Here is an 8,591-nt window from a genome sequence, read left to right as displayed (position 1 = left end):
GACATTGATATCTAATTTCTTGTTTGGTGAAATTTTTAACAAGTACATATTGAATTCAGTGAATTGAATGGAATTGCTTGCTCATCATGATTTTTAAGTCAATATAATCACATCACAAGGTATTTGCTCTTTGTTAATGCTTTGCATTTGTTTGAGTTGACTTGACTTGATTCTTATCAAGACTTGTCACTTTTTGTATCAAGCACCTTCCCATGTGATTATTTGATTATTCTTAAGGATGAATAGGGAGTTCTCTTTATCATTGCATTGGTTATTGTTGGTTGTGCTATTTTATATCAATTTTGCTCTTTCACTTGCACAACCTCAATATCCAATAATTTCCACATTCAATTCACTCTTGTTGTAATTGCCTAAGCTTGCTTGTGTTTTACTTGATACTCATATCTTAGTTGCATCTTAGGCCATTTAATTAAGGAACTCATTCTTACTTTTTGATTGTGTGGATGCCACTTTAACCGGCCGTTGTGTGTATACCACACCACTTTGCAAAAGTCCTCAATTAGATGCTTATTTACTCTCTCCTTTACCTTTTTATGCTACTTGCCCTATTATTCCTAATTATACCTTACTCACTCTTTTTGAGGATGAGACATGAAGGCAAGGAGCCGGGAGAGGAGGAGGAAACCGAGGATGGAGATGCCGAGCATACATGGGACTTGCCGACTTGGCAATTCCATACAACCCAAGCCCCTGCATCCACCAACCGAAAGTGGAGCTCTTGAGAGATGTTCTCCCCGGTTCATGCACGGAGGACTGTGCAACGCTTAAGTGTGGGGGAGGATTCGTCATTTTGGGGCGTAAACTTTCTTTTCCGAACACTTTGCACTTTATTTTTGTTTCTTTTTATTATGTTTCTTGTAGATATCTAGAGTGCTTTTGATTGTTGCATTGCATTTTCTTCTAGTATATATATCTTAGCTTATGCATAGTTTATTTCTAGTTATTGCATGTTGTATTTTTGCATCTTTTTCTTAGTATATATTTTATAGATAGAAATTGTGATCGGATGATGTGAATAGTATAGCACCTAGTTCAATTTTGTCCTAATTGTTCATGTTTATTTTTGCTTGTTGAAAATTAGGAATAGAACTAGGGAATTTTGAAAAAAAAAATGCATCCATCACATCATACATATATATAGAAATAATTTTGGTGAAAAACAAAAAAGATTTCCAAGATTTTTGTTTTAAGGGCATTCTACTGAATTGATTGAGAAAATTGTTTTCAAACTTGCTTGAATGATTTCTTTTTGGAACATAGAAGAGTAAAGAACAAATACCTTGTGAGTTTTTGGGCTATATTGAGTGGTTACACATTTTAACCACTAATTTTGTTCATTGAGTGATATATCTCTTCTATGATTGTAATCTTGGATTTGCTTAATTCTTTATTTCCAATGATTGATGTTTTGAATTGCATTGAGCATTATTGAGGCCATCTTTGTTTAAAAGCTCACTTTCCCAGATAGCATACTCTTTGCATTTACCATTGTTAAACCCTTTTTGAGCCTTAATTGACCCCATTGTTTGTAATATCACCACATCACAACCTTAAGCGGAAAACCATGTCTTACCTTGGATTGTATCCTTAATTAGCTTAGGTTGAGAATGTGTATCATTCAAGAGTGGGGGAAATTTTGGAAAACATTGGTAGTGAATAAAAATATTTAATTTGGATATTTCATTGAAAATTTTGGAAAATGGGTGCACTCATGTATGAGCTACTAGAACCATATGCATTTATTTAAAAAAAATCATCATAATAAGGGGATGAAAGTTATCCCGAAGAAAAGAAAAATGAATAAGAAATGCATATGTGATGTGAATGTGGTGCGCGGAAATCGTGACGGTTCATTCCTTGGTAACGGCGCTAAAAACTTAATACGCACGTTCATAATCTTAGTTCTTTGTCACAACTTCGCACAACTAACCAACAAGTACACTGGGTCGTCCAAGTAATAAACCTTACGTGAGTAAGGGTCTCGATCCCACGGAGATTGTCGGCTTGAAGCAAGCTATGGTCATCTTACCCTACTCAAAATACCACAGACAAGGTTTAGACTTTTCGAATCTCAAGAATGGCCGTCCATGGATTCTAACTTATACCACGAAGACTCTGATTAAGGAATCCCAGAGATATTCATTCACTCTAAGGTAGAACGGAAGTGGTTGTCAGGCACGCGTTCATAGGTTGGGAATGATGATGACTGTCACGATCATCACATTCATATTGAAGTGCGAATGAATATCTTAGAATCGGAATAAGCTTGAATTGAATAGAAAAATAATAGTACTTTGTATTAATTCATGAGGAACAGCAGAGCACAACACCTTAAACTATGGTGTGTAGAAACTCTACCGTTGAAAATACATAAGAACAAGGTCCAGGCATGGCCGAGTGGCCATACCCCATAAAGGTCTAAGATAGCATAAAACTGATCAAAGATGTCTAATACAATAGTAAAAGGTCCTATTTATATCAGTCTAGTTACTAGGGTTTACAGAAATGAGTAAATGATACAGAAATCCACTTCTGGGGCCCACTTGGTGTGTGCTTAGGCTGAGCATTGAGCTTTACACGTGTAGAGGCTTCTCTTGGAGTTGAACGCCAGTTTATAACCTGTTTCTGGCGTTTAACTCCACTTTGCAACCTGTTTCTGGTGTTTAACTCCAGAATGCAACATGGAACTGGCGTTGAACGCCAGTTTGCATCATCTAAACTCGGGCAAATTATGGACTATTATATATTTCTGGAAAGCCTTGGATGTCTACTTTCTAACGCAATTAAGAGCGCGCCATTTGAAGTTCTGTAGCTCCAAAAAATCCACTTTTAGTGCAGGGAGGTCAGAATCCAGCAGCATCTGCAGTCCTTCTTCAACCTTTGAATCTGATTTTTGCTCAAGTCCCTCAATTTCAAATAGAAAATACTTGAAATCACAGAAAAACATACAAACTCATAGTAAATTCCAGAAATGTGATTTTTTATTAAAAACTAATAAAAATATACTAAAAACTAACTAAATCATACTAAAAACTATGTAAAAATAATGCCAAAAAGCGTATAAATTATCCGCTCATCAGAATGATAAGCCATACATGAGTGTTTGTGAAAAAGAATTAATGGAAGGTTAGGACTGCATTTTGTTTTGATTTGATTGATATAGGTTGATGTGGATGGCTTAAACTAATCAAGGATTCAACCATTTTAGTCCACTTAGCCATATCTATCCCACCTTTACCCTAACCCCATTACAACTATATGAAGTCCTCATGATAATTGCATTCATGCATCACTTGTTGTTGATTGTTAGATGAAAAGCAATTCCTTGAAAGCATGATTAGAAGAGACATGAGTGATTGAAACCCTAAACACCGAGTGATCAGAGTGTATACACACTTAGTGAGGGTTCAATTACTCAATTCTATATTTCCACTCTTCTTATCATATATTCTTGCAAGTTGCTTCATTTTAAAACTTGAATTAATTCAATAGATTTTGTTTGTATTGAGTTAATTCTTTGCTTAGCCCTATATGTTATTACTCTTGCTTGGAATTTTATTGTCTGTTTTCACCAAACCAATAGGCTACATAGATATATATATATATATAATATACTTGCATGCATATAAGTAGTTGCATTTAATAAGTTGATTACCCCTTCTTGATTGTTTTCCTTGTTGGTTTAGCATGAGGACATGCTATTGTTTAAGTATGGAGGAATTGATGAGTCCATATTTGATGGTATATTTTGACTTATTTTGGATGGATTCTAGCACACGAACTCACACTTAAGCACCAAAATAGCATACTTTTGTGTTTTGTCCCCAATTTGATCATAAATGTGAAAACATGTAATTTTGTGCTTGAAATGAGCAATTTAATTCCACTTTTATTTCATTTGATGCCATGACATGTTTGTTGAGTGATTTCAGGTCAAATAGGCAAGAATGGATAAGCAAAAGTGGAAGAAAGCATGTACAAGGGAGAACACATGAAGAAAATAAGGAAAAGCACACACAGGCAAGTGTGCATGCGCACAAGCTTGCATGCGTACGCACAAGAGGAAATTTGCATGTGTGCGTGCACACAAGTACCTGTGCGTACGCACAGGAGGAAATTCAGCCAAGTGTGCAGACGCACGCATCTTTGCGTCCGCACAGGTCCCTGCACGTGATTGCATTAATGAAACATGTGCTGCACGAATTCTGAGGGCTTTTGGCCCAATTTTTGAAGGCTCAAGGCTGAAATGAAGTGCTATATGAAGGGGGATTGAAGACATATGAAGGCATTAAAGTAGGGAGCTCACTTAGATAGTTTAGAGAGTAATTAGGAGTAGGAGTAGGAGGTGTGTAGCATTGCTCTCTTAGGGTTTTAATTTCCATCTCCATTGTAGCATTTTATAGCAAGCTTTTCTTTTGGATTTTGCTTCTTTAATTGTAAGTACTCTCAATTTCCTCTTTAATTACATTGTCTTTACTTTCATTTCCTTTTGGTTCAAGTTATTTTGTTTATAATTGCAATTTTGAGTTCTTGAAGTTTTGATTGATGAATTTAATGTTTCATGCTTTCTTTATGTTTGTTTGGATGTTTATTGTTGGTATTGTTGATAGTTGGTTATAGTTTTCCATTTTACTTTGTAATTTTCCATGTTTTACTTTTATGCATACAAGGTGTTTGTGAAAATGCCAACTCTAGATTTTGAGTAGATTTTCCTACCTTGGCTTGTGGTTTGAGTTCCTAGGATACTAGAGTCATAATGTCTGATATTTAGTGGTAATTCTTGGGTAGTTAGTTGACTCTTGTTTCCATTGACGCTAGCCTTTTATCAACTAGTTTGGTAATTTGGTTAGGACTTATGGATTAAGGTCAATTATGCTTGCTTGACTAACTCCTCGATGGTTGGGGTTGACTAGGCGAGAGTGACTCATCATAATTATCATAGTTGTGGTTATGGCAATGATAGGATTCTTAGATTCTCATTCCCAAGTCAAGGCTCTTTTATTGCATTTATAGCATTTTCATTAGTTTTGATCCTATTTACCTTTGCTTGCATTAATTTTCAATTTTGATAATTTCTTAGTTCTTTTATTGTTTAGTTTTTTTAATCTTTTGTTCTTTGATTGCAAAAACCTCCCTTTGCCTCCACAACCAAAAGCGTGACACTTTCAATTGCATCCTAGGGAGAACGACCCGAGGTTAAAGTACTCTTAATCTCGGTTATTTTGTATTGAATTTAAACATTTAATTTGGAAATTAATTGTTGGTCTAGACTATACTCTCAACGACGGAATTCTATTTTGTGAAAATCTAGATCAACAACAAATTCTCACTATCAGGAGCATCACCACCACCAGGGTCATCGCTGAGGAAGCTCGCGCGAGTTGGAGTGCGCATCGTCGTCGCGTCGTGTCACCGCCTGCAGAGCCCATCGTTGTTGCTGTTTTGTCACATCACCACCGAGGAGGGAAGACCGAACGCCTTTGAGCTTCTTGCCACCACCGTCGCGCAAGAGCCATGAGGAAAAGGGAGCTGCTGCTATGAGATCGTCATCGAAAAAGCTGCCATGGCCGTTGTTGTGCCAGTTGCCACCGCTGCCATCGTTTCTGTCACCACCGAAGCTTCACGTTGCCAGTTGCTACCGCTGCTCTATTTTCTCGGCTATTTTTTATTCCGGATCGGGTTTCAGTCATTACATGTTGTGATTAAAGTTGCCGCTGTCACTGTAGAAGTAAGATAGAGCTGTGGTTGCAGCTGTGATTGTTGTGGGCCGGTAGGAAAAGAGTTTTACGCATTTTATAGCTTTCTGGTTTCGACTATTCGAGGTAGGGGCGATTTCTTAGACTCTATTTGCTTTCAAGAATTGTTACAAGTCGATATTAATGCGAAAAATGTATTTTTATGATTTTTGTAAGTCTTAAATATTGAATTGAATTTCCTTGGATGAATGAGATTGTTTATCTGATTGAATTATTGATTGATTGAGGTGGTTGGATATTCGGATTCTCTTATCGATTATGTTGAGTTGGCTGTTGTTGGAATGATTGCTGGATAGTTTTGTATTAGCTATAGAACTGGTTAACTGAGTTTCGATTAAGAATTTAATGAAAGGTCGGGATTCTTGCCTTGCTTGAATGGTTTATGAATTGATTGAGAATGTTTAGTTGGGTCTTATGCTTGGTTTGAAGTTATTATGATGATGGTTTGGTTGGGAGCCTTGAAGGGTGGCAAAAGTTTGAGTTTTAGAGGAGATGCTGCCAAAATTTTATGAGAAATTGAAAGTTCTATTTTGGTTAAATTGATTAAAGAACTACTTGATTTGATTTTTATTTTTATTAAAAGAAGGAGCCGGTACTGAGGTGTTTTAGCAAATTTTTAAGTAGTATTGAAAAATAAGCGATTATGTTTCAATTAGAATTTATCATTGGGGATTTAAAATGGTTTTAAATATTTTGGGAAGAGTTTTTAAAACTTAAATGAAGTTAAAGTTAGTTTTGGAAAATCGGTTTTGGAAACTCGTTTTAAAACAAAAATGAGCTTTATTCAATTTAATCTAATTTAAAAGTTATCTTCTCGGGGATTTCCAATGAATATGAAGGAACGGATTATTGAAGTCTGTTAAATGATTTCTTGAACCTTTTGAAAAGAGTTTAAATTTGAAAATGGTTTTGAAGTTAGCTCGGAGAATTTGAGAATGAATGAGACATGATTATGGCAATGATGATACTGATGAGTTGGATGTGGGGACGACGGTAGGGTGCTAATCCGTCGATTCATTCCCTCGCATTCTTTATGATTTATGTTTTATGGGGTGTCAGGAAGGTGGTAGGGCACTAATTTTCCGACGTTTTTCCTCACATTCTATCCCTCTCTGTCTGCAAGGTGGTAGAGAACTAATCCCTCGACCGGTATGCATGGCCTTACTAGGGGAAGGTGGTAGGACACTAATTTCCTGATTTATTTCTCCTGGTGTCTGCCTCTAGGAGAAGGTGGTAGGGCACTAATCCCCGATCTTATGCCTCCTAGAGATGCGCAGTCGAGATACGGTATCCCGGTTAGCTATCGGATGTGTCGGGTTCTGGCAGTATAACCGACGTGTGAGCCCACAGCCAATAGGACAGGCATGCATCATGTTACATTTGTTTGCTTTCTTTGGGTGTGCTTAAGTATTTTGGTTTGCTTATCTGATGAATTCTGTTTACCTGGTAACTGTGATACTTGTTGTAACTGTTCTTTAAATGTGTTTGTGTTGTATTTGTTTGTGCTTGTGATTGATTTCTATTTTGAGGTATTGGTGGTGGATTAATAATAGCGGTGATTTGTTTTGAACTGGGCCGGAGGTCGAGTTGATTGATTTAATCTAGGCCAGAGGCCGGAATTGGTTGGATCAATGGTAAGTTTGTTTAAAATGGTGTCTTAGTAAGCGGTAAAATGTATGGAATGTTGTTTTGCGTGAATTTTTTTATAAGAAAAATATGTGCTTTAAATTTGGATAATGAACTGACGATCACTGCAATTGAAAATATTTTTATTTAAAATATCATCTTATGACAATTCTTAAAAACTCCTTATTGAGAACTAGCAAGGACGATGTTCTCACCCCCTACAGATTTTTCTTTTCAGGATGGACGTAGATTTTAAGGAGTTTTTTGCATGCCTAATTATGATTTATATATATAGTTAGTTTTCCTCACCTTTATTATTACATTTATAAGTTACTTGTATAAAATTTTTTGTATATATGGATAAGCATGTTTGTTTTCAAATAAAAAGAACTTTTGGTTTTTCAAAAAAAAACAGCGATACAGTTTCGAGCCAAAGGCTCCTATTTTATTATTAAATATATGGAAGTCGTCGTAATATTCTCGCTATCAGAATGGCGCAGCCAGAAGCGTGACATTTTGATATTAAGGGTGTTATAATAAGCGAGTTGGAAAGCACCTAGTGATTGATTTGTTAAGGGAACAAGAGCGTTGGCCTGTCGACCACATTGTTTATGCAAACATCTATCTTGAAAATTGCATGTTATTGTGTTTCTTCAAGTTTTGGTAAAGTGTTGACACCATGTAACCTTCTTGTTTTGAGCCTATCTTGTAACTTCTGCCTTACACCACACTCTTCCCTTATATCTAAGTCTTATGGCTTATCCAGTGTTTGAAAATTTATATATATGCCAAGATTTCTTGCTTTTCTAAAGTATTCAAAAGTAAAGTATTAAAACTATGTAATATCTTTTGTATTACTTTAATTTTCGAGGACGAAAAGTTTTCTAAGGTGGGTCGAATGTAAGACCTAGAACTTTTGAAAAATCTTATTATGATTCGATTTCAGAAATTATTTTATTAAAAGTAATTAAATCAAGTTTTGATAATGAAAATAGAAATTGTACTTAATTTTATAATTATTGAATAATTTTCTATATTTAAATTATAAAGCTTAGTAGTTGTAAAAAAATAAGAATTTTATATGATTTAGTTTAAATAATTGAGATTTTGGAATTTAACACTTTAATTTTTATAAACAAAAAATTAATTATATTATCTTTAATTTTAAATCAAAACAATTGATTGAAA

The sequence above is a fragment of the Arachis ipaensis genome, chromosome B01, assembly GCF_000816755.2.
Source record: "Arachis ipaensis cultivar K30076 chromosome B01, Araip1.1, whole genome shotgun sequence".
NCBI classification, from domain to species: domain Eukaryota; kingdom Viridiplantae; phylum Streptophyta; class Magnoliopsida; order Fabales; family Fabaceae; genus Arachis; species Arachis ipaensis.
This window is presented reverse-complemented; position numbering follows the sequence as displayed.